Below are 26,806 nucleotides of genomic sequence, written 5' to 3' on the forward strand. Positions count from 1 at the left end.
ACACTTTTGCAAAAGCATCAGAGTAAAACAATAACTGTCTATACATCACAAAAGACTTAAAAATTGCCTATGACTAAAGATCTGATGAGAGTTCATTTCATGTATAGAGGGTGCCAAAAAAATGTATACATATTTTAAGAAAGGAAAAAGCTATTAAAATTGTAATACTGAATATATACTGAAAACAAAACATGAATACAAGTCACGTTTGACTTCTGCAATTACAAGAGATGCTCAAAGTGGTTACCATCAGCGTCCAGACACTTCTGATTACAGTGAACTACTGCTTGAGCAACGTTGACCAAAGTGTCCACTTGTATACATTTTTTTGGCACCCCTGTTATATATACTGAAAATCAGAACCAAGAAAAGCAAATATTACCTATAATACCTGGCTTTAAAAAATTACATAAAACGGAATGTGTGAAAGTCCACCTAACTTCACCCTTCCAATCCCCAAGAGTATGCACTATCAAGTTTTTCCTGTACTTACACTGACATGTCTTTTACCTCCATTTTAAAAAACAAAAAATGAGATTATGTTATGCAAACTACTTGCAGTGTTTTTTTGTTTTTTGTTTTTTTCCAATCAATGACATATGAAAGATATCTTTTCAGGCCAGTACATAGGAATCCATTTAATTCTTTTTAATGCCTGCGTAGTGTTTTGCTGTATGGTTGCATCATTTATTTATTTTATTAGTTATCTATTGATGGATATTTTGGTTGTTTCTAGATTTATGTAGCTACAAGGCTGCAATAAACATTCTTGAAATTGAAGTATATATGCTGTTTTGTTTTTTTTCTTGGTAGGATAGACTTCTAGAAGTATTATTGCTGGGTCATAGCAAACACATGCTTTTAATGATATTAGATACTGTCAAAGTACCTTCCAGTAAGTCTACATCAGTTTACATTTCCACCAATAGTGTATGAGAGTGTCTATTTCCACACATGATTGGCATTATCACGCATTGTAGTGTTTATTGAGTGACTGTTCTTAAGTCCGTCAAACCAAATGTGGCAGAAATGATGGATTGGCTCACTCAACGTCCAGTCTAACTGCCTCCTGGTATGTTTTCCTGGTATGTACTGGAGGCTGGAAAACCAAATTACATTCCCAGACTTGTTTCCAGTTAGGGAACTGGATGCACTCTTTCAAGACTTGAGTTTGGAACTGAGTGAAGTGGGAAAAGAGGCAGGGCACAAGATAACCATTTGTGCTGGTGTGAACTGCAGCGGAGACGGCAGGGTTCTGGAGCCAACAGCCTTAAAAGGGGCTTCCTGATTGTGGTAGAGCCACAGCTCCTTTGGTGGCTCCCACTATTAGGAATTGGGGAGTCACTCCTAAAAGTTCAGCCTGGAGTCTTTTTCTTTAGCTCCTTCAATGATTCTTCAAGTGATTTCATTCCCTGAAATAAACATTTTTATGCTTACACTATCTAGAGTGGATCCTATGACCTTGTTTCCTGTTATATCCAATTGTGTGACATTGTCAGTTTATTAACCTCTCTGAGGCCCAGCTTCCTTATTTGTAAAAAGTAGATAATAATATTACCTATGGGGATGTCATGAGGATTAAATGGAAAAGTGATGGACTCAGTTTGGCTTCAACAAGTCTTGTGGGCGGTGGGTCCCTTTTCTCTTCCTTTTTTTTTTAAGACTCACTCATTCTATAAGACCCAGCTCAAATGCCATCTCCTAATACCTGTGCAGAGACAGAATTATTGCTGTCTTCTCTGGGCTCCCACTATATTTAGTTAATTCCTTTTATAGGTCATAACATGTTGTACTATGATTTATTCATAAATGCGTTTGTTTCCCCAACTAGAGTTTAGCTCTTTGGAGGCAGGGGTGTTCCTGATCTATCTCTGTGTATTTTCAGGGCCTGATACAGAGCAGGGGATGAGTGAAACGTGTTGGTTGAATGAATTAACCCTAGCCCAGCCTCACTGAACTCCTCAATTCCCCATCCTTGTCACAACAGTCAACTCTTAATGTCCCCATTGGTATCTTAGACTAGTATCACTTGGCCACAAGGAACAGGAAGACTTTTAAACCACTTCCAGCAAAGTTGGGTGTATCAGTTAAACTTCAGATGCAAGAAACAGAAATCACTCTAGTTACCACAAGTAGAGAAAGAGTTAAAGAGAAATGAGGTACTTATAGGTTGTTGCAAATGTAGAAGGAGTGAGTTGTAGGCTGAACCTACAGGAATAACTCCCAGAACAACACTGCCAAACTGACGTGCTGGTGGAGCTGCCACCCTTGGCACAATCAGGGAGGTAGTGGATCAGAAGACCAGCGTGGAACTATGGATGTTCAAGAATATGCAACACAGCTGCACCTGAGGGATCAGGCCGCTGCGGCCGCTGCTGTCATAACCACTTGTAGACGCCCACGAAGTTAGTGACTGGTCACTGAGCTACTGCTGCAGAAGACCCCGAAGTCTCCATAACGGTTCTTCCTGGCATCAGCAGCCAAAGCTGATCCGTCCCACCTCTCCCTTTCCAAACTCTCGTGAGTGCCTCTCATTGGTGGAGCCTTCTCTCCCACCCCTCCTGTGTTATTGCTCTATTGCTTACTAATAAACTGCCACAGACTTAGGGGCTTAAAACAACACATATTTATTATCTCAGTTTCTGTGGATCAGGAGTCTGGGAAGGATTTAGCTAGGTCCTTTGCTCAGGGTGTCACAAGGCTCCAAGCAGCGTGTTGAGGGGTTACATTTTCCTCAGAAGCTTCCAAGCTCCCTCACGTTGTTGGCAGAGTTCATTTCCTTGCAGCTATAGAACTCACGGTGGCATACTTTTTAAAGGCCAAAAGGGAGAGCAAGAGTGAATCTGCTTGGAGACTTCTATACTGAGAGTACCTGGAAATAGCGACACTCCATAGTAATGAGCTCACCTAGTGCTTAGACCTTGGCTTGTAACTACTATTCTTCAGTGAAAGGAATCCAAACTCTCTATTGGAGAAAAGGCTGATTTGAGGACTGGATCAAAGAAAGTACTAGAAGAGCCTAGAACACCTTGGGCCAAAAAGCAAGGAAGTGCTCAAAGAATGATGGGGACATGTCAAAAGGAGACTGAATTGGTACAACCATTTTAGAAAACAATTGAACACGTCTTACAGAGTTAAATATACATTTCCCTACAAGGGGAAATTCCATTTCACACCCAAGATAAATGAAAATATATATCCACACAAAGACTTATACATAAATTGTGGCTTTATTTATAATAGCCCCAAACTTGAAATTCCATCAACAGTAGAATAAACAAATTGTAGCATATCTGTACAATGGTATACTACTCAGCAATAAAAGGGAAGTGGTGACTGACACATGAAATGACATGGATGATCTCAAAACCATGCTGAATGAAAGAAAGCAGACACAAAAAGTACAGACTGTATGGTTCCATTTATGTCAAATTCTAGAACAGGCAAAATTAAAGTGACAGTAAGCAGATCATTGTCAGAGGTTTAGGGGATTGAATGAAAAGGCGCACAAGGCAATTTCCTGGGTCAGAAGGGTGTGATAGTATATATACACGTCATCTGTAGTTGCTTGCTAGACCAGCAAGCCAAGCCACAAAGTCCAGGGGTTTCCAATGAGGGATGGAAGCCAGTGCATAAAAGCTCTCAGTTTCAGGTAATCTCTTCCGGGAGGCATTCTGTCCACTTCTCTGAGGTTCTGGCAGAAGTGAGACCCTCAGTGACACACTCTACATTGGCTTTCCCTTTCCCTCGTCTCATTACTGTTACCGAGGATCACCTCCCAAATGAACTACCTGCACCCAAGTACGCACATTCGTCTCAGGTTCTACTTTTTGGGGAAATCTAAACTTAGGTAGTTGGTACCAGGAGAAGATTCTGGAACGGAATCACTCACTGATCAGATGGCAACAAGGATCTCCTGTTGATGTAACTTGAGCAGTGCTGGCCCCTGATATGCTGTGCTATCATAACGAAGCCTTCACCTGTGGTAGAACAGGCACCAGTGGAAGGAGTACTTAGATTAGGTAGTAGCTCTAGCACAGAGATTCCAACCCGTTTTGTTTTTTAATAGTGCTCTCTTAAAGAGAAAACTTAAACTTAAAGTATCCCAGGTGGGAAGGCGGAGGGGCAAAGAGGTAAAGGTGATCAAAAGGTACAAACTTCCAGTTATAAGATAAATAAGGTCCTGGGGATGTAATGTACAGCATGGTGACTATATAGTTAATACTATTTTGTATATTTGAAAGTTGCAAAGGAAATAGATCGTAAAAGTTCTCATCACAAGGAAAAAACTTGTAACTATATGTGGTGATGGATGTTAACGAAACTATATGTGGTGATAGGTATAAACTAAACTTTCACAATATATATGTACATATGTGTATATCAAATCATGTACACCTAAAGCTAATAGTGTTATAGGTCAATTATCTCAATACAAATAAAATATCCCACAAACCATTGTAATATCTAAGATGTAGTTTTGCCCACCTCAGAACAAGTTTCACTTCCTTGGGGGGAAGTATCATCCCCATTGAGAATTCGTGCTCCAGCACTTGAATGATGTGGGGTTAATGTTAATTACAATTTCATGGAATCGGCTGGATTTTGTTAACTATTTTAAAAGCCTTGAAGAAAGTGATTTTCAGGCGCAGGTTATCCACCTATCAATTTAGGACATGGTATGAAATCCAGAAGACTTTCATGGAAAATTTCTAAAAAACCTTCTCCCACAGCCGGAAGCAGATCATGCTGAAAATCAGGCCCAGAATGTAATAGGGCCAAGATCCTTTGACTGTTCCCTTATGCTAAAGTCGGGTTTTCCGTAGGTAGGGAGTGGGACCGTGAGGCCTGGGATGGAGACATTTGGGTGGATGCAACCGAGAACCCGGTACCTTTAGCAAGTAGCTGCTCCCACTTGTTAGCACAGAGCTGTCACCCTTGACTAGAGACTCTATTCGCTTCTTACTGCTGCAGTAACAAACTGCCACAAGTAAGGTGGCTTAAAACAACGCATTCATTATTTTTATTTTTTTGTGGTTCAGGCTGCTTTTCGAGGGAGTATGTGGATATGTGCGTGGGGGTGGGGATGGCTTTCATTCCCTACACAAAAGTTAGATGCTCGGATCACACTCTTCATCCCCATTCCTTCCCTACCTACTGGGTATTCAGTGGTCACATCCTCCTATTTCAGTCAGACACACAGTCATTACTTCACAGTTCTGTGGTTCAGAAGTCCGAAATGGGTGTCACTGGGCTAAAATCAAGGTGTCCGCAGGGCTCTGTTTCTTTCTGGAGGCTCCAAAACAGGATCTGTCTTCTTACCTTTTCTAGCTTTTGGAGTGGTTTTTATTCCTTAGCTGGTAGCTCCCTTCCTCTGTCTTCAATGGGTGGGTGGAGTGCTTCTCACATTCAGTCACAACTCGATCTGACCTCTTCTGCCGTCTAGCCTACCTCTTCCTCACTCTTCCGCCGCCCTTTCCCGCTTTTAAGGATGCTTGTGATTACACGGAATTTACCTGGATAACCCAGGATGACCTCCCCATCTCAAGGCCCTGAATGTAATCACACCTGCAAAGTCCCTTTTGTCACAGGAGGTAACATATTCATAGGTGCTGGGGATTATCAGGAGGTGAACCTTTTTAGGGAGACATTATTCTGCCTACCACAGAGACCACGCAAAAGCAGTTTCGTTTGGGATTAATTTACTGGGTTATGATCTTGGGTTAACTCCTCTGGGCCTTGGTTTCCTCTTCAATAAAATGAGGAGGGAAACAGTAGTCTATCTCAAAGGCTTGTTAGAGGTTTACAGGAGATAGTGCTTAGAATAGTACCTGGCACATGGCAAGTGCTATGTTAACATTTATTTAATATGTTTTTATAACATTTTATTGATTCTTACTATGTGTCAGGCACTGTTCTAGATACTGGGGATGTGGATAGAATGGATAGGAATATGACGATCTCAAGGAGCTCAGGGAGTCGGATAGACAAATACAGTCACCACACAGTGTGCTACGTGCCATAACAGGCATGGAAGTCCTATAGGGTTACAGCAGTGTGAAGGCTCAGGGAAACTTAAGAGCTATTAGTTGAATGAATAAATGAACATGACATTTGAGCTGGTGGGGATGAACAAGGGGCCCCATACTAACCCTGACGAGCTCAGGGGAGGCCTGCACTGCCAGCCTTACAAACTTAGAGACCCAAAGAGACCACACAGGATGATCTGAACATAAAAATTCCTGACTAAAAGCTAGTCACATCCTAGTCCTGTGGCTTCCTTGACAAAGGTCAATCTTTACCTTAAGTGAGCCTGTCGGTTGTCTTTTTGGCATCTAAGATAACATACCTTTGAAATGTCAGAGAAATCCCCCTTTCCAGATGCCCCAGGGCACACCCACCACACCAAAGCAGGAGACCACAGAACCCCTCATTGCTATCTTGTTCCCTAATACCATCTTTACATGCTATAAATATTAAGTATTTACTATCCTGTACCCACCAATGTAAAAGAAGCATTTCTCTCCGCTTTACTTTTTATCCAATCCCAGAGATTTCCCCGCTTTGCTTTCTCCTGCCCCCTTAATCTACCACCGGTGAATTTCATGTAACCCTCCTTATGTCTCCTCCTTTGATTCTAAAGTATAAAATAAGCTCCAACATTGCTATTCTCTAGAGCATTTTCTCAGTCTGTTGAGATTTTGCTTCCTGGCCATTGTCAGTTCAGCTCAAATAAACTCATAAAAATTCTCTATAGGTTTGGACATTTCTTACGTTCACACTGGGCTTTGTAGAATGAATAGGTATTGGCCAGTGAGATAAAGAGAGAAGGGCTCAGAGCCATGAAGAAATGTATGTTCAATGAACATTAAATAGCATTTTGGTGTGGTTGGAACAGAAGATTTATGGTGTGAGATGAAGCTAGACAGGCTGCTGTAAGTACCAAGGTTGTATGGTACAAAAGCCTTCCAGAGTGTTTAAACAGGAGTGGGCATCATCAGTTTGTGGTTTTAAAAGGCTACTCTGGTCCCCAGTAAGAATGGATTGCATTTGGAGACTGAAAGCTGCTCCAGTTGTCCAGGTCATGGTAGTGAGTGAAGAGAAGGGCAAGGCCTTGAGAAATATTTACGATACTCTACAGGATTTGGTGACTAATTTGATAAGGGTGTCGAGAGAGGAAGAATAGGGTTATGTCCAGGTTTCTGGGACTGCTGGATGATGGTCCATTCACTGAGAGCAGGAGGTAACCTTAGTCGCACCTTTGGGTGAAATTGGTAATAGGTATGGTCAACATTCCAAACGGTTTCATGAGTGCTAAATTGTAGTTATTATTATTATTGTAAAACTGAGGCTTGGAGAGATCAAATTTAGGTACACAGGTAGTACTGATTATGGAGAAATTGTGGCTTAGAAATGTTCAAGTCCTATCACTAGCATTTGTACAGCTGGGACTTGAAGCAGGACAGTCTGATTCCAGACCCTTAGTCACCAAGGTTTCCGTTTTGGACACGTGGAATTTGAGGTACCTGAAGTGTAAATGACGCTGCCAGGAAGCATGGGGAAACACAGAATCTGAGCTCCGGGGAAAGGTTTGGGTTGAATGTATCCTCCGTGGTCGGAGAAAACCGAGAAAGGAAACCCATTTTTTAAACCTCAGTACAAGATAGTTCAAACCTCCATTAGTACAGTATTTCTTTATCTCCTCTCCACTCCAAATAGTATAATAAATGTTTGGCTCTGAGGTCATAGGAGATGGGGTGGTTTTCAAATTTCGCTCTTGGCAATGATCTAGCATATGCGGTGGTGCTTTGTAACCTGAAGGGGACCACAGGACCAGGGGGTTAGCCATCTTTTGGGACTTTTCCTGCACCATTAACGCCCCCAGAAATCGTCCCAAAATCTTCCAGGAGAAAGGCGATGCCAAAGGAGCCTGCAGCTGTAGACCGCCGGACCTGAGAAGAGCCGCTGGTGCAATGACGTCATGCGGCCTCGGGGTGATTCCCCAGCCTCTGGCGTCATGCACCGATGACGTCATCCCAGAAGCTCGCCTTCCCCTACGCCTGGGTTGGCAGTACTCACGTGGGTCTGCCCTGGCCTCCCCGCCCCCTCCCACCTGCGGGAGGCGGGGCGGGCGGGCTCTGCCAGCGCCGCTGCCTCGCCGGGAAGGGGGCGGGGGCCGGGGCCGGGCCGGTGGGAGAGGCTGTCCCGCCAGGCCCCGCGGCGTACAATAGAGCGGCTGCGGGCGGGCGTGCGGCTGCAGCTGGAGCCCAAGGTGCCAGCAGGCAGTAGACGACCCTCACGGCTTCCCTCGCTCACTCCCTCCCCGCCGCCTCCCTCCCTCGCCGGCTCTGCGGTCTTACCCCACGGACGCTTTCCTGTAGACTCTCATCCCCTCTTTCACGGAGCCCCACTCTGCCGAGATCCCCTCGAAGAACTGTCTTCGCCCCACCTCCTCCCCGGGAGGCTGCCCGAGCCCTCTCACGTCCCCGCCCCCCACAGCACCCCCTTCCCCGCGTCGCCTGGCTCCTTCCCTTCCCCCTTCCCCGGCGCTGACACCCCACCCCCTCGTCCTGAGGGGACTCCCCGGCCCCAGCCCAAGCGGGGTGGGGGAGGCGCCGAGCGCGCCGCGGCGGCGGCGGGAGGGAGAAAGTGAAGCGGCCCGTCGCGCACACTCGCGCGCTCACTCCCGGGCTCGGCCGCTGCCACCCGGGTGGAGGAGGAGGAGGAGCCCAGTCGAGCCGGGCGAGCGCGGAAGGTGAGAGCCGGCCGCCTGCGGGTACCGCTGGCGTCTCAGGCTGCCAGGCTGGGGTGCGGGGTGCGGGGGCCTGGGCCCCATTCATTCCCGAGGCGGGGTGGGGCGGGCGGCCGAGGGCGCCAGGTGAGACGAGCGGGGGCGTCGACCCGCGAGGTTGGCCGTTCCCGTCCGACCAACAAAGGCTCCGTGTGCGCTCACCCTCGCGGCCGCGGGTCTCACGCTGGGGGACCCAGGAGACCCCAGGGACCCGGGAGAGGACAGAGGCTGGGGCGAGGCCGGGAGACTCCACAGATCCCAGTCTGGGAGCGACTCCGTCCTGAACTTAGCGGTCCTCCTGCGCTAACCTTGGCCGGCGATGGGGAAGCCTAAGCAAAGCGGCGTCCGATTCGTTCTGCTTGGAACAAGCACCCCTGTCCGGGAGGGAGGAATCACCTGTAGGGTCCAACTTCTTGAAAAATACTATAGGATAGAGCCTGACTTCTGCAGTCCCTCCCCCACCCCGGGAATACTCTAACTTGTGGAGTTAAAAACAGGGAAAGGATAGAGCTATTGTTATGTTCATTATTCCCTTTCAAAAGACATGATTGTTGCAACCTTTACTGTCTTGAATATTTTCTCAGCCAGCATTGGTGGGAATGTTTTTGGAAGAATGCTTGAGAAGTTTTGGATGTTGGGAGCAAAGTGCTTGTTGTTTGTGAAACCCTTTGGGTGACTGGCGTAGGTTCCCCACCCCCACCCCCGGAACTGTGAAAGGTTGTACTATGGTTATCAATAAAAATTCGAATTCATTAGTTTAGCCTTTAAGAATTGTTCCTGAGAAAAATCTTTAGTTTGCTTACTGTCTTTGGGCGCTCTCAACTTTGTCAGGGGAAAGCAGGAGGCAACAGTACACAGATGCCTCATTGGTCTTACCTTGTGACTTTACCTACTTCCTGTGTGACCTTGAGCAGGTCACTTCCAGCCTTAAAGTTCCAGGAGTTTGCTTTTATGCCCTAGAAACAGGCAGGTATCAAGCACTTACTCAGCTTTCAAGACTCCACTGAAGATTTCCTCTCTCTTCGCCCCACTGCGAAATCGTTGCTAGCAAACACCCCCAAACTCTAATCAGGCAAAACCGACTTCTCACTGGGGCTCTCAGAGGCCTGTAGGATTTACCACAGCACTTGTAACTTTTTTTGTTCCTGTTTGGGAAATCCTCAGGTGCATATGAAATGCACCTCATCTCAACTAGAAACTCGATTCAAAAAGGGTTTTGGGGACATGGACCCTGAAACATTCCCTGAAGCTTATTCGTATCCTTACCTGTGTGAGCTCATGGGTCTATCTGGTAAATTTGCTTATCCAGTCTTTCATTTACCCAATATTACTGGAGTGTGGAGCGCTGCTGTGTTTCAGGTTTTCTAGGGCTATGGGGATTCAGAGTCTATTAAGACATTCCCTGTCTTCAAAGAGCTCAAAGTCTAGTGGGTGAGGTAGACATGTAAACAATGGAAGCCTGCCCTAATCTCTGGGGGACTCCAGCTATCCAGGGAGCAGTGTGCAATAATTGCGGCCGCTAGACCTGTTTTACCAGTCTTTTGGTCCTGGCCAAAGTGAGTCCAAAGGGAAGGTGGTGACCTGCCTCTCATCCATAAGACAGCACTTGGTAAAGGCTTGTTTAATTCAATTGAATACGCATGTACCAAGCACATGTTCTGAGGCCCTGTGCTAAGCTTGGAGGAAGCAGGGCTTTCTGGAAGGAGAGTAGTCTGTATCCAGAGAGATCTTTGTAAAACAAAACCCTTCACATCATTTCTCCCTACCTCAACTAGTCCTAAAGATACATTTTCAAACTCTAAACAGAATAAGAAGCTCTCAGAGATCAGATTGCTGCCCACCTTTGCAGCCTCACTTTTCTGTAACTCCCCTGCCGTACTCTTTCTCATCTCTGCTTTTGCTAGTTCTGTTCTTTCTGCCTGGAATGCAGGTCTCCCGACTCCCTACCTTCCTGTGGAGAAGTGCTTGTTGGACCTCTGAGAAGCAGTCCCTTAGTCTCTCTTCCTGTGACTTCCATAGGATGAGTTGCTCTTCCATTCTTTGGCTCTTGCACGTACCACTCTTATAGCAATAACTGCACTGCAATTATTTGATTTGTGCCTGTCTTTTCCATTAGTTAACCTTTGAATTTCTTGAGGGCAGGATCTGTTTAGGTTTAGTGCCTAGCAAAGTTCTTGCACTACATAAGTGTTTGAAAAGAATGAATGTGTGAATGTGTGAATGAAGAAGCAAGCCGAGGCCCATGAGATAGAGGATACCCAAGCCTTTGGGTTAGAACAATTAGCTCTAAGTGTGAGCTCAGCACCAACCGCATCAACATAATCTGGAAATTTGTTAGAACTGCAAATTATTTGTTCCGTCCTAGACCTGCAAATGAAAAATTCGGGGTTGGGGCCCTAAAACCCCTGCTTTAACAAGCCCTCCAGGTGATTCTGACACTTGCTAAAGTTGGAAAACTGTTGGGTTAAAAGATCTGCTTTTGATAAAACCAGCTCCTTGCCAGCTCCCTTCCGCTCTTCCTTCTTTTTCTTCCTTCTGTATCAGAGCATTTACTGCCTGACATTCTATTCCGTTCCATCTGTCTTTTGCCACTAGAGTGAAAGCTTCCTGAGAGCAGAGAATTCTGTCCACTACTTGAATCCCAGTGCTTAAAATAGTAACTGCATGTATCAGGCACTCAAATATTTGTTGAATGAATAATATGAGATGATTTAGTCCCATTTACTGCCAGCTGCTACGTTGGGATTTTATTCAAGAATAGTTCTCAGCATAAAGAGGAACCACACTCCAATATGGAAATTCAAGTGGATTCTAACATTTTTTGGGATTTATTTTAGACTGAGCTTTTCTTCCCTTTTACATCTGTCTTTCTCCACCAACGCCTGCAGGAGTTTTCGGCTTTTGTTCTTCTAGCCAAGACCTGAAAACTGCTGTTGAAATATCCTAGGCCAGGATTGTTTCTTGGGAATTTGCAACTTGGTTTTGCAAGTCTAACTAAGCACCCTAACTTCTGAGCCTTTTAACTTGAAACTGTCTCTTCCGGATCTCCTGTGGTTTTGTCTTTCTCTAGTGATACTCAATGCCGTACAAGGGCCTGTTTGACTCCACACAAAGGTTTTTCTTCCTTATGAAGCTCTTAAAATTTTTTTCTTTCACTTTCTTATTAGCCCTAAGATACCATATCCAGTTCTCTCTTTTCCTCAATGCCCTCTGGGAGATTGACTTCATTTGTTCATACATTTATTTATAAACATTTATTGAGTCCTTCCCTACCATGTGCCAGGCTCCATGCTGGGACAGGATGTTCAGATATACATAGGATGCAGTTCAGGTCTTTAAGGCGTTAAAGATATCACAACATGGTGTGATAAATCCTGAAATGAAGGGATAAAATGAAGAGAAAAAAAGTGATGTATACTCATAAACATGGGAGAAAGCTGTCTTTCTAATTCACCCCCGTCGATTAGGAATAGTTTATTAAACAAGCATCATTTTGATAAGCAGACTTTAAAAAATTTTAATTAAGAAGTTGACGGCTTTGTTGGGGAAAAGGAAAACAAAAATCAAAGTAGCATCAGCAATTGCCAATCTGAGAGAATTCTCAATTCGGTTTTAATGAATTTTCCTTTCTCCCTTTTTTATCTTTCTAATCATAACCAGAAAGTAGGGGGAATCTTTTCTTTTTTTTTTTTTTTTATAGTAAAGAGAGAAGTGTAAGGTTATCAAAAGAATATACTGTTTCATAGATGTCATTTTAACTTCTAAAGACCAGTGTTGTAATTTGAGGTGGGTGGGTGGGGAATAATGAAACCAGGAGAAAGGCAGGAGACCTTAATTTAGTTTCTATATTACTGCATGACCTTGTGGAAGTAATGTTATCTCTGTGCCTTTCCTCCTAACTGTAAAATGGGGATAGTAACTGTTGGTATGACTAGCTTACAGGGTTATGAAGCAACTAGATAAAATGGTGACTAAAAGGAAACTTTTCAAAGTACAATTTCTTAGCTATTTGTCACCTGGTGGTAAACTTGTTAATAGTCGCTTACATTATTGAACACCTGCTATGTACCAAACACTATGTGAGATGTTTTCTCCAATCTTCAAAATAAACATGTAAGGTGACTGGTGCTGTCTCTCTTTTGTGGCTAAGGAGGTTGAGGCTTAGATTGGCAAAGGGAACTTGTTCAGGGTTTTTCTGAAAGTAAGTCGCAGACCTCAATTTCAGTGTATACACACCTGATACCAGCTGTTATGTGTTCTGTTCATTATCGGGGTGCTGTAATTTTTCCGTATGGAGGGTATAGGAATGTTTTGCAAGTATATTGCTATGAGAGTTAAAATAAAAATGTTCCTCATTTAGCCTGCTCTCTTTTTTTGTGCATAGAAAGATTGGGGAAGACAGATTTACATACATTTACATTTATCTTTCATACAGGGGAAAAGAACATCTTGTGCTGGTGTTTTTGTTCAGTCTTTATAACAGCCCTGTGAGATAGGTATTTATTTCCATTTACAGGAGTTAGGAGACAGGATCTTGGAAGTTTTGGCTTGCTCAAAGGCACATTATTAGCACATGACTAAATATCGGTTTAAAACTACATTGTTTTGAATCTAAATGTAGTACTTCTACCACTGTATCATACTGCCTTTTAAACTCTATCAATCTGAACTGTGGGGCACTAGAAATGTCCTTTTGGATTGCTTCCTAATCTCTTTAGCCTCTTCTGCCTAAGAAAATCCTGACTGAAGTCCAGCAAAAAAAAAGAAAGAAAAAAAAAACATCTTCAGACCGTCATGATATTGCAGACTTACAAATAACACTTCTCTACTGAAGCTGAGAGATCAGACTGTATCCAGTATTCTGATGCACTTGTGCCTGAATATTCATTTCCCTTTGCCATCATAAGTTTATTAACATAACGTAATACATTTTTCTACTCTTTGTTAAGCCTTCTCTCTCCTGAGTAACTTCCTCTGCCTCCCATCCTTCTAGTCTTTGAGATGGGGGAAATCACCTATGTGCTAGAATCCTACAGACATCTCCTCTAGGAATAGTGGACTAATAAGTCTAGAAAGAGCCGGAGGTTCATTGATCCCTCCTTAACAAGATTTTGTTTGGTATTGATTCATTCTCTAAAATTGGTCTAAGTCTTAGTTATAAAAAATCCGTTATGTCTTTGCTCTTATTCATGGACTCAGGGTGAGCTAATTTGCATGCAGCATTGGGAAATTTATTTTTGCTTATGGGGCTTTCGTCTTCTACTTTTCTACTTCCAATGTCTTTGTCCCTTTCAGATGAAGTACCAACTGAGGCTGGCAAGAACGTTTTCCTCCTTTATAATATCTGCCTTTTGAATCTTTGGGGATGGTCAATGACAGTGACAATATATGTGTGGCTTCCACCCTTTTCTGCCTGCCTGTATCTTCAAGGCCCAGCTTTCCCTATTCGTTCTCTGATTCCCACAAAGCGGGGGTTGATTAATGTCCTCCTCCTTTGAATGCTTGTCCCCGGAGCACTTTGTGTACTGCTGCAGTATTAGCTATCGCTTTCTTGGGAAGGAGATAGATGTAGAAGGAAGAGCACTAAATTTGAAGAAGGGCAAAGACCTACTTGGACGTAACTTATTTTTATCTTTCTTTCTTCATTTGGAAAAAAGAAATAATACCTAAGTCACAGAGTTGTTGTAAAGATTAAGAATGTATTAATATGTGAAAATGAATTATACCATAGTAAGGTACAAAGATGTTAAATAGACTTGTAACTTTATGACTACTATTATGTATAGCAGTCATTTTTAATTTTGGCCACGCGTGTGAACTACATGTGAAGATGTTAAAAAAAGTTGCCTGTGCTCTAGCTCAAGCCTACTTAACCAAAATCTCTTGGAATCTCTGTTTTTGAAGGTTTATAGGTGATTCTGATACACAGTCAAGGTTGAGAAGTACTGCCTTATATTATTTTTCTATCGATGTTTTATGTGCTTATTATATAAAAACTAATGATTTAATGTTCATTTAAAGTTAATTTCCTAAGCACACATTACGCATCAGGCACTGTCATGGGCCTTGAAGACACAGGTGACTCATACCTGGTCCCTACCTTTAAGTTTACACTTGAGAAACAGGTATGTTCATAGACAATAATACTATACGGAGACAAAAATGAAACATGGAGGTAGACATATGTTGTTACCGTGTGAAGACAGAGAAAAGGCATCTACTACTCCACATGAAATGGGGGTGGCCTGGCAAGTCTTAACGAAAGTGACACCTAAGTTGGGTTCTGAGAGGTAAGCCAGGGTTAACCAAGTACAGTGGGGGGAGGGTAGGAAGAGAGGCGGGAGGGAAGACCTTCCTGAAGGAGAGTGCAGGAGGCGGGCTAGAAGGCTTGAGAGCATGTTTGGGGAACCCTGACTAGTTTAGTCACTTAGAGGATAGATGCAAGGTGGGGAGTGGGAAGAGCAGAGAGGAGGGCAAGCTCATATGATGAAAGGCCTTTTGTGTACTATACAAAGTACTTTCACTGATATTACCTCACTTTATTCTTTCAACAACTCCTGGGGTTAGCTAGGACATATTGTTTTATCTCCATTTTATGGAAAACAGGTTAATTGAATTGCCTGAGGCTGTACAGCACCACTAGTGATGTGAAGCCACGTCCTTCTGAGTCTTGAGCTGAGGCTTCCATTGCGCCATAGCTGTTCTGTACCTGTATAGGGCTGTGAGGATCCGATGAGCTCCTGATAGATGCACAGCAATGTGTAAGCTGTGAAGTGCTTCGCTGACGTTGCCTATACGTTGGGAGTTTGGATTAAGTGGCCTATGACAGTGCTTTTAGTTCTAAGAAATTGTGGCCCTTGCCTCGGATTTTCCTTAATTCCTGAAGTAGATGTTTTTCTCCAGGTGTTGGTAACCAGGGCCCAGTGAGCTAAAATATTGTCACATAGTTGCTCTTCCAATTTGAGTGTCCTTACACAAATCGCCTTGTTTGTTTTACATATGCTTTTGTTTCTTTTATCATGAAAGCAATACAGCATTCTTATAGAAAATTTGGAGACTGCAAAAGAATAAAAGGTTAAAAAAATAAACCCAAACCCAATAAATCCATCAGAGTTTTATTGTAGAACGATAACTAGTAGTAGCATTTCATCTATTTCTTTATAATCTTTTTGAAAAAATGAGTTTGGGACGTGATCCCCCTGTTTTCCAAGTAACTCCTTCCGCCAGCTTCACTGTTGGGAATAAATGGGATGAACCAATCAACATCATCAGCCTCATTACAACTGACCTTTCATTGAAGACTTTTACAATTTACACTTTACATTTGATTTTTCATTTACACCTCAAAATAATCATTTTATAGATTTATATTCACTTTATAGATGAGGAAATTTAGGAGCACAGCGATCAAGCTGGGATTTGAAGACTTTTGGGAGGGGAAGGGGAACAGGACTTTATTGGGGAACAGTGTGTACTTCCAGGACTTTTCCAAGTCAAGTTGTTGTCCTTTCAATCTTAGTTGTGGAGGGCGCAGCTCAGCTCCAGGTTCAGTTGCCGTTGTTGTAGGGGGCGCAGCCCACCATCCCTTGCAGGAGTTGAACCGGCAACCTTGCGGATGAGAGGACGCGCTCCAACCTGCTCAGCCATCTGGCCACCCAGGAGCTGAGCAGCAGCTCACTGACTTCATTCTAGTTGCAGAGGGCGCCGCTCACTGGCCCATGTGGGAATCGAGCCAGCTGCCCCATTGCCCAGAGCTCGCGCTCTAACCAACTGAGCCACCTGTCCACCTCGAAGACATTTTTATGATTATTACTTTGTGACCATGGCAAGTCACTTAACCAGCCTGAGCCTCAGTTTTCATTAGCTGTCATATAGGTGTATTAAATTTGATGCCGACTTCCCAGTTCAAATATTTTATGACTGATTTTTTTCCTTTCTCTCCAACTTCCTGCTCTCACCCTTTCCCAGTAATACACTAAGGCATAGTCCATTAGTAACAGTGTTTCACTATGGAAAGAATTCTCAGTGGACTAGAGGAGCAAAATTTAAATTTCCAGGTTGGAGGATGGGAGGAAAGGGGCCTGGTATAGTTGGGAGGAATCTTAGTCTCCCTGTCATCTGCTGGAGATATTATAACATTATTTTCTTTTTAAATATTTTATTGGGGAAGGGGAACAGGACTTTATTGGGGAGCAGTGTGTACTTCCAGGATTTTTTCTAAGTCAAGTTGTCGTTTCAATCTTAGTTGTGGAGGATGCAGTTCAGCTCCAGGTCCAGTTGCTGTTAGTTGCAGGAGGTGGAGCCCACCATCCCTTGTGGGACTTGAACCAGCAACCTTGTGGTTGAGAGCCCACTGGCCCACGTGGGAATCGAACTGGCAGCCTTTGGTGTTAGGAGCACGGAGCTCCAACCACCTGATCCATCGGGCCGGCCCTATAACATTTTTTTCCATTTAAGATTATTTTGCCATCTGGACTTTGACCGGTCCAGCATCTATCATTTTTATTTTGTGTCAGGGTAGATTTTGTTTGATTAGTTCAAGAAGTTTTCTATATATATTCTGCAAAGTAACTTAAAACAAAGCAAAAAAGCCATATGAGCAATGGGCAAAAATTCATAATGGTAGACTTTTGAAATCAAAGCTTCCTGAGCAGCATAGAGACAATTAATACAGATTTAGTATTTATTGTTTTCAACACTTTTATATACAATCACATTCAATTTAATTCTATCCTTAAGGCATCACATTTTTACAGATGAAGAGAAGTGGCTTGTCCATGACAAAACATAGCTGGGAATTTGCAAATTGGAATCTTTAATCCATACCTTCTCCCAAATTTGGTATTGGCTCCTGATCATTTGGGCCCTGCCTTCACTTCTTTCATTTTCCCTTGAGTTTTAAAAAATTCCTGGTTTCTTGAAGAATGGTAAAATCTATTGATAGCTTGCTCTCTTAAAAAAAATCATGTTTCTATCCATTGCCACTTGCCTGAGAGTTGTCTGAAGTTGACTACTTTGTAAATGCCCCAGGCCAGCCGGGAATGGCTGATGAGTATGTTCTGATTTGTGGGCTGGTAGAGTAGGGGCAAGACACACACGTTCACTTGTAGTGTACAAAACCAATACATCTCTCTCGTGCTTCTGTTTATTCCTTAATTACAAATATTTATTGCTTGCTTCCTATGTGTCAAGCAATGTACAAATAAGGATACAATTATAAACATTACAGAAATGGCCCTTGTTCTTTCTCTTACTAAGCTTACATTCCAGAAAGGAATACAGACAAAAGCATTAAATGTACAAATAAACAGTTGCAGGTTTTGCTAAGTCCTACAAAAGTCATAAAGGACTCATGTAGAGAATTTTGGAGTAATAAGGTGAAGGCCTCACTGAGGAGATGATGTTTTTAAACTAAGAAATGCAAGAGAAGTGGATATTAGTCATGCAGAAAATCCAGGCAGAGGGGACATTTTAAATGCACAAAGACCCTGAAAGCAGATAAAAGTTTAGAGCTATTCTGTTCAACATGGTAGCTACCAGTCAGTGTGGCTGTTGAGCACTTGAAATGCGGCTAGTTCATATATCGATACGCTGTAAGTGTAAAATACATATCAGGTTCTGAAGACTTAGTACGAAAAAAGAATATAAATTAACTTTTTAGATTGATTATGTATTGAAATGTCAATGTTTTGGATAAATTGAGTTAAAATATATTTTCAAATTAATTTCACCTGCTTTTTTAACTTTTAAAAATATAGCTATTAGAGAAATTTAAGATTACATATGTGGTTCATGCTAGTGGCTTGCATTGTATTTCTATTGGATACCGCTGGTTTGCTCAACTTAGAGGAACTGAAAAAAGGCTGTTAAGTCTGGCGCATAAGGAGTAAGAGTGAATGGTACAAGGTGAAGTTGGCGTGCTATCCTGTGCAATATTCTAGTTACTCCTGAGAGTCTGAGGAGGGATTAAATCTGATTTTATAGATGAAGTTGATTGGTGACTACTTGACCCCTTTCCTCTCCCCCCCCACCTCAGTAGTGCCAGAATGAGGGGGTGAACCAGCACTTTTAGCAGTGTGTTGAGTGTAGAATGTTTTCTGTCATTGTCAGCTAAAATAAGCAAATAAATATTGATGAATAAATTGATTAATCCAAGTTTTCAAGTGGTTTTGAGATTGCCTCTAGGTATCTATGATATCTAATTGGAACTGTTGGTCAAAGATTGAATTTTTCATTAAAGGAAAAAAAAAACAACCCTCCTGTAGGCTGACTCCTCTTGAAACTGTTTCACCCTACTTCTTTCAATTTTTTTTGCGTTTTTAAAAATTCTTTATAATAAAATACTGGGAGGGGAGTATGTACAGTGAGCACCGATATACTCATTGTTTAGATTCCATAATTTTTTGCTGTATTTGCTTTATTGCATTTATTCCTTAATCTATTCATCGATCCATCTTTTTTTGAAGCATATTTCAGAATAAATTGCAGATATCGTTATACGTCACCCTTAAACACTTTAGCCAGCATTCATATCATTACTTGTTTACATGGAACCACAATCTTACCCAATATGCTATGGCATTGTTTGATTGATGTGTGTCTACCCTATTATACCCTAAGCTCCAGAGAACCATTTCTCGTTCAGGCCTGGCACTGTAAAGGGAATGAGTTTTAACACAGTACACTTTTCTTGAAAATAAAGTTGTTTTCTTTTTTTTTTGCTCAATGTTTTATTCACACTTCCTAGCATATAGTAGGCACTCAAAAAATATTTTTTGAATATTGATTGAATGAGTGAAAGTGGAGCTGGCATTCACACTGAGGTCCATATGATTTCGTTATGAAGAACACTTGCTTGATTTTTCTCAAGTTCAACAAACATAACAAGAATCCTTTCAATGTCTGGTGTTGTGAGAGAGGAGAGATGAGACCTCACTCTGCTAAATATTTAGCTACCCAGTGCAAATATCTCTGAGTCAAAGCTGCAGTCATGCCCTTCGACGAAGGATGTGTAAAATTCCCCGATCCCCAGCTACTTTGTTATTCTAGGTCAGTCTTCATTGCATGTGAGTTGAGGAATTACACATTACTGAAAAATGGCATTGGATTGAGGCTCTTGTAGGCATATTTGAGGGTCCCTTCATTTTAGTGCTTATCCAAGGCAACATTTCAAAACAGGCAGTTTCTTTTAAATTAGTATGAGCTTCTGTAAAATGCCACATAATTCTGATAAAGCTCAATATATATAAAGTACTTTCTTCCACTAGAAAGAGCAGAGCTCTGTTTCACAAACTGTTTTGTAACACTATTAATACATTTGAAATTCAGTCATGATTCCATCATTCTAATGAATAAACTCTTTTGTTTCCTTTCTTCTTTTTCTTGTTTCCTTTTTTCTTACATATAAACGTACATATTTACATAGTTGTAATCACAATGGAGACCTAAGTTGTTTGCCCGTTTTTCTTGACCTATAAATGTTTCTTCATGTTGCTTCTTAGTGTTCAATATACAATTTAACATGATATTCCATTATATGCCTAAAACCATTGTATCTGTTCTACCAGAGTAACTTCATGAGTAGAATTCTTTCTCAGGGAAATCTTGGTTATGTGCTTGAGGCCTTTCAACTGATTGGATGGTGCCTACCCACTTTATGAATGACAATCTCCTTTATTTAAAATCAACTGATTATAGATGTGTCCCACATCTACAAAGTACCTTCACAGCAGCACCTAGATTATTGTTTGATTCAATAACGATGCCATAGGCTAGCCTAGCTGACACACAAAACTTACCATTGCAATCATTTAGGTTTTTCTTTTTCTGTTATAAATTACACTGTAATGTTATCTATAACACAACATATAGTTTTCTCCTTTCAAAAATTATTTCTTTAGAATAAATTCCCATGGGTGGAAAGACTGGGTTAAGGGGCACAAAGATCTAATGGGCTCTTAATATTTTCAAACGGAAAATTCCACCACAACCCCTTTTAAAAAAAAAATAGTGTCGTGGGGAGTTGGTCTATTCAACAAACTCACTTCCCATTTCCACAAACCTGCTTTTCTCCCTCTGTTTTCTAGCCCTGTAAGTAGCTGCTTTTCTTCAGGGTTAGCTTATATTCTGCCCTCAGTCTCCACCTGTCACTTCTCCTCACCTCCCTCCGTACCCCAGACTTTGCCTCATGTATCACAGGTAAAATTGAAGGTAATAGTCCTACTACTAAATCTAAGAGTCTGTTGGGTTTACATCCATGTTTGCCTTTGCCCCTTCCTTTACAGTGAAGAAAGTGATTCAAGGAGAGGTCTGCTCCTTCACAGGCTTTTAGATTCCTTCCCATGGCCCCTCTTAGAAACCTCACTTCATTGCTTTCTAATGAGTTATCATAAGCAGCATTCAAATATTCTGTTTAAAGGAAAACAATTTCCCCCTCTCCCACCAATCGGAAGCATTCCTGAGATCCCGTGTCAGGTTCCAGCTAAACCCTGTCTTTGCTCTCCTTCAAAGCCAGTCTTATTTAGATAGCTGTTTACAACCTCTGCTTCCAGCTCCTTACCTCCTGTTTACTTGGCAGCCTGCTCCACTCCACTCCTACCCCTCTGCCTCGTCAGGACTGCTCCCGGGAAGGCCAGTAATGACCCTCACAGTGTCAAATCTACTCAGAACAAATAGAAGCAAACAAACCCCCCAAACCAAGGCCACATATCCCTCCCCACCATAATCTCTTAATATCATCATATTCAGTTGTGATTCAAATGTCATATTTTTCCTTAACACTATGAAACAGAATCCAGATAAGGGCAACACAGAGATTGACGTCTTTTGTGTCTCTTAATCTCTAAATTCCATCTCAATCTCTTTTTCCCCCCATCAGTTTACTTGTTGAAGAAACCACATTGTTTGTCCTGGAGTTTCCCACTGTCTGGATTTTTCATTTTCCTGTTATAGTTTAACAAGTTCCTTGGTCCTCTATGTTACTTGTAAGTTAGTATCTAGAGGCTTGATCAGATCCACGTTTTTGTTTTGTTTTCATGGCCACTTCTTAGGTATCCGTGTGTTCTTTCATCGTGCGGCTTGTCATGAATGCCTGGACGTCTCTCTTTTTGTGATGTTAGCAGCCATGGAATTTCCTTTTCCTTTTCATCTACTGGACCTCTCAGTATATTTGCTATTCTTGATTACGCCCTCTTTAAAATGTCTTTCTTTTCCCTTCTGTGATACCACTTTTCTTGTTTGCCTCCTACCTCTGACCACTCTTCAGTTTATTTTGTTGACTTTTTCTACCTTGATTTTAAATGTGGGAATTCTTTAAGGGAGAGAGACTCTTTTTCCTCTTACACTATACTCTTTTCCTACTTGATCTCATTCATTGTCCTGACTTTAAATATCATATATATTATATATATTATATATATTATATATACTATAGATATATAAACACCTATTTTCCAGTTATCTCTAGCCTAAACTTCTTACCTCTAGACCCATATATCCAATTGTCCACTTGATATTTCTTTCCACTTTGAGGTCTTAACATCTCCTACTTAATGTTCTCTGAAACCGCGTTCTTGATCTTTTCCACAAATCGGGTCCTGCCCTACTTATTTTGTCTCAGTAAGGGGCATCTTCATTTCCCTACTTGCTCAAACCAGAACTTTAAGATTGATCCCTGACGCCTCCTACTTTCTTACCTGCCATTTGTGCTCTACCCTCAATCTTGTCAATTTTACTTACGTATTTCTTGAATGCATCTATCTTCTTCTCCCCATCTCTGCTGTCACCTCTCTCATCTAAGCACCACCATCTGTACCCTGGCATACTATAGGACGCGATCTTTTAACTGAGCTTTTGCTTACATTTTGTAAAGGCTTTTTGTTTTGTTGAGGAGAAAATATAACATCTTGAACATGATTGATAAGGTTCTGAATGACCTGGCCCTTGTTTTTGTTTCTCTGACTTCCTCTTGTGCCACTGTCAGCGGCTGTGCTTCCGTGATGGGCATTTCTGCAAAGTTTGGGAAAGTCTTTCTTGCTTCAGGGTCTTCACACCTGTGTTTCTCCCCTGGTTTGCTTCTTTGCAGTTTTGACTTCTTCGCAAGTCTGGTTTCTCTCTCCTTCCCTCTTTTCCTTTTTTAAGTAAACAAATATGGAGTATTTACTGTGAGTCAGGATCTGCCTAATCTAACGAGGATCCCTCTGTTATCCTCTTACAGTACGTTATTTTCTGTAATGGCATTTGTAATGGTGTGTAATTCTATACTTAGTTGGCTGTTTGTTATATACATGTCTAGATTTTCAGCTCCATGGAGGCAAAGATCATATTTCTTTTGTTCACAATTGTACCCCATCACCTACTACGGTGCCGGGAACAGTTGAGTGTCGTGTTCGCTGAATGAATGAGCTCGCATTATTCATCCAATGGGTTAGTGAGCCTTGTCAGTTTCTGTCTCTGAAGGTTTTTTCAAATTTGTTTTTATTTTTCTATCCCCTCTGTCCTGGTTTACATCATAGCCATCTTTTTTTCATCTTTTCTCTAAGCTTTTAATTACCTCTTAATTAGTTAACTAGTATTCTGGCCACCAGTCTTTCTGCCCCATTATTCTGCCAGGATTTTTTTAAACGTAAGTTTTTTATTTATTTTATTTATTATTTTTTATTGGGGAATGTTGGGAAACAATGTGTTTTTCCAGGGCCCATCAGCTCCAAGTCATTGTCCTTCAATCTAGTTGTGGAGGGCGCAGCTCAGCTCCAAGTCCAGTTACTGCCCTCAATCTTAGTTGCAGGGGGGACAATTCAATTGCCATGTGGGAATTGAACTGGCAACCTTGCTGTTGAGAGCTCACGCTATAACCAACTGAGCCATCCGGCCACCCCCCACGCCCCCGGAGTAATTTTTCTGAACCTCTCACCGTTTTGCCAAAAGCTATCAGTGTGTCCACATTGCCTATAGGATAATATGTAAATTAATTTGTTATCTTGTGAACTTTACAATTTGACCCCACCTACCTCTTCAGCCTCATCCCTCCTGATGCTACTTTGACTCTCTAAAAAGACTTTTAGTCTCATTCACTTTCATATGTGACATCACTCTGTGCCCTCAGGCTGGGGTTCCTTTTTCCTTTATGCTATTAAAATTCTTCATTCTTTAAGATCCATTCTTTAAGAGGCATTTCTTCTATGTAGACTTCCAGTTCTCATCCACCATTCATGATTATAAATTCCTTAAGGGGATGCTATAGACTGAATATTTGTGTCTCTTCCAAAATCATATATTAAATCCTAATGCCTAATATTTGGAGGTGGGGCCTTTGGGAGGTAGCTGATTAGGTCATGAGGCTGGGGCCCTGATGAACGGAATTAGTGTCCTTACAAAAGGGTCCCGAGAGCTCCCTTATCCCTTCTGCCATGTGAGGACACAGCAAGAGAACCATCTATGAACCAGGAAGAGGGTTCTCACCAGACACTGACTCGTCTGGCGCTTTGATCTTATATTTCCCGTCCTCCAGAACTGTGAGAAATAAATTTCTGTTGTTTGTAAGCTCCCCAGTCTATGGTATTCTGTTATAGCAGCCCAAATAGACAAAGACGGGGTAGTACTTTGTTTCTTTCCTTGCTATGCACTCAGATCGTAAACAGATCTGGCACATAGTAGGCTCTCAATACATACGTATTGAATGATTGAGTAAAATAATTTACTTATCTAGTCACTCCATAAATATTTATTAAACATTCTTTGAGTTTCCATAGCACTCTCCCCATTCATTGCACTATAATTAGATATATAAAAGTTCATTTGTTATCAATAGGAACGGATCACTTATAAAATTAGTCCCCACTCACACATCCCTCCCTGCTCACCACTGGGCTCTGTCCTCTTCACTCTGTCAGTAAGTGCCCTTCTAATGGTAGGACGATTAACGTCTAACAACACGATGCAAATATATTCTAAAATGGAAACTGAAATTTTTGCAAAACAGGAAGAATTTTATGAATTTGACGGATTATTGGATAATGGCTTGAAACACACACACACACAATTGACAAATGAGGCTCAGGCAAAGTTAGAAGACCAGTTTAAAGTTGAAGGGAACATTACCGTGAATAATGACATAATCGGAGATTCAGAAGACAATGATTTGAGTAACAAAGGATTAAGAGAGACCCTGGAGAAAAACTGGTGAAGCTCTTGAATATTTTTACAAAATTGATCCTCCTATCAGCGTGTGTTGAAAGCCAAATGTGAAGTGACAGATGTTCTTTGTTTTAAGAATTGCCTTAGTGGCAGTTAACTTCAATTTTGTTAAATTAAGAATTACAAAATTTTGTTTTATATTTATTTTGATAAAGGCCAAATGAACTTTAAAAAAAATTTACTAGGAAATTTTGGTCCCTAGCAAGTTAACTTAAATGGCATTTTGGGGTTTAGTTATCCTCAGATAACAAGAAACCCTCCGTATGTACTCCCCCATGAGATTGTGTTTTCAGAGTTTGGGGATTGTGCTTTATTCATTATATTCCTATGGTGTCTAGCTCAGTGTCTGGTACATAGGAGGTAGCTAATAAGTGAATAATTGAAGGGATTTGAAAAAGCTCCTTGAAAAGATTGGTACAGAGCTTGTGTGGCAGGTGAGTGAGGAGGATTTGACTTAATACTTTGTTAGGTCCGAAAGGAAAACCTCTCTTATCCTTCCTTTTGCCAGCCCCTCCCTACAGTGTACTTTAATATTCAGCGTCTGTTGTCTGCCTCAGTAGCTCTTGTTCTCATTGTAATTCTTCCTGGAGATTGAGATGGAAATGAGGAAGGTTTTGGGCTGCTGCCTGGGCATCCACATTCATGAGAACTTAGAAATGCAGAGGGACCAAATGCCATGCCTGACCTAAAGGAATCCAGGTCAGCCAATCGTTGCTTTCCTGGCTCTCCCTTTGTTCTCGGTGCCTCCCGCCGTCTATCTGCTGGAGGTTGGTGCTACAGCTGTTTATAGCAATTAATATAATGCTAATGTGCCCCTTAATGAAGGCATGGAAGCACAGGGTCCCAGCTGGTGGATAAGAGCTGTACTGTATCAGCCTTTAAAGTACATTTTCACTAACAACTATTCAACCAGGCACCTGACTACCTTTCCACATTGTTTGTGAAACCATGGAAACAGAAGCTGAAAGTGACCATAGCTTAGGGAGTCTAACCCCTCATTTTATGGGATGAAGAAAAGAACTCAGAGATGAAAAAGCTCATTCCAAATTAATTAATGGAATCATGCCTCGCATTTTAACAAAACTCTATCTCATGGAAATATAATTTTGTCCTCCTCTCAATATTGCATATTTGTTAAAACCTCTGTCACTGATGTAACTTTGAATCCCGTGGCACCTGCTACTTCCTGATTATGTGATCTGGGGGGAGTTACTTCTGTAGTTTTAGTTTCCTTGTCCTTAAAATGGTACGAATAATAGTACCTGCTTCATAGGTTTGTTACTAGGATTACATGGGGTAATAATTGTAAAGCACTGAGCAGATTCTGGCACATAACAAGTGCTCAATACATGTCAGCTAGCATTGTTATTATTGCACAGTAGGGGAGCTAAAAAGAGCTTAATAACCAGTGCTTTACTATACAGCCCTGTCCTTGAAACCTTTGCTTCTAATTCTCCTACAGAACCCAGCCTTGAGAAAGCAAGGATCTTGTCGGCTTGCTTGCTTCCCTGTGTCCTCAGTACCCAGAATAATTTTTAGCGCATAATAGATGCTCAGTAAGTATTTGGTGAATTCATGAATTCTCTTTGGGAAATTTACTCTGGATAACACCTCCTTTTAGATACTCCAATGACTTGAATCTTTCTTTTCTTTGCAGTTGTGTATATGAATGATCATATTTGTGTCATGTCCTTGAGCTTTTCAGATGTCTCTGTTTCCCTGTACGTTGTAAATCATCGAGAGTGGGGGTCTGTGAACTCTGCTCTGGGGTCCTAGTATGATATTTGTTTTCCACAGTTATAAGTGCTTAATGATTACTGA

At 41.7% G+C, this 26,806-nt stretch overlaps 1 protein-coding gene across 3 annotated transcripts in view; it reads left to right on the forward strand.

The window, feature by feature from the left end:
- Positions 1 to 8,175: 8,175 nt before the first annotated feature.
- PAK1 (p21 (RAC1) activated kinase 1) overlaps positions 8,176 to 26,806 on the forward strand; it is a 134,010-nt gene continuing 115,379 nt past the window's right edge. For all 3 annotated transcript variants that reach the window (XM_088791553.1, XM_088791551.1, XM_088791554.1), the window contains exon 1: positions 8,176 to 8,755. The gene's annotated coding sequence lies outside the window, so the exon portion shown is untranslated. The remainder of the gene's footprint in view (positions 8,756 to 26,806) is intronic.

This window comes from Rhinolophus sinicus, chromosome 14 (genome assembly GCF_057876585.1).
Source record: "Rhinolophus sinicus isolate RSI-liver-muscle chromosome 14, RSI-T2T, whole genome shotgun sequence".
Classification (NCBI taxonomy): domain Eukaryota; kingdom Metazoa; phylum Chordata; class Mammalia; order Chiroptera; family Rhinolophidae; genus Rhinolophus; species Rhinolophus sinicus.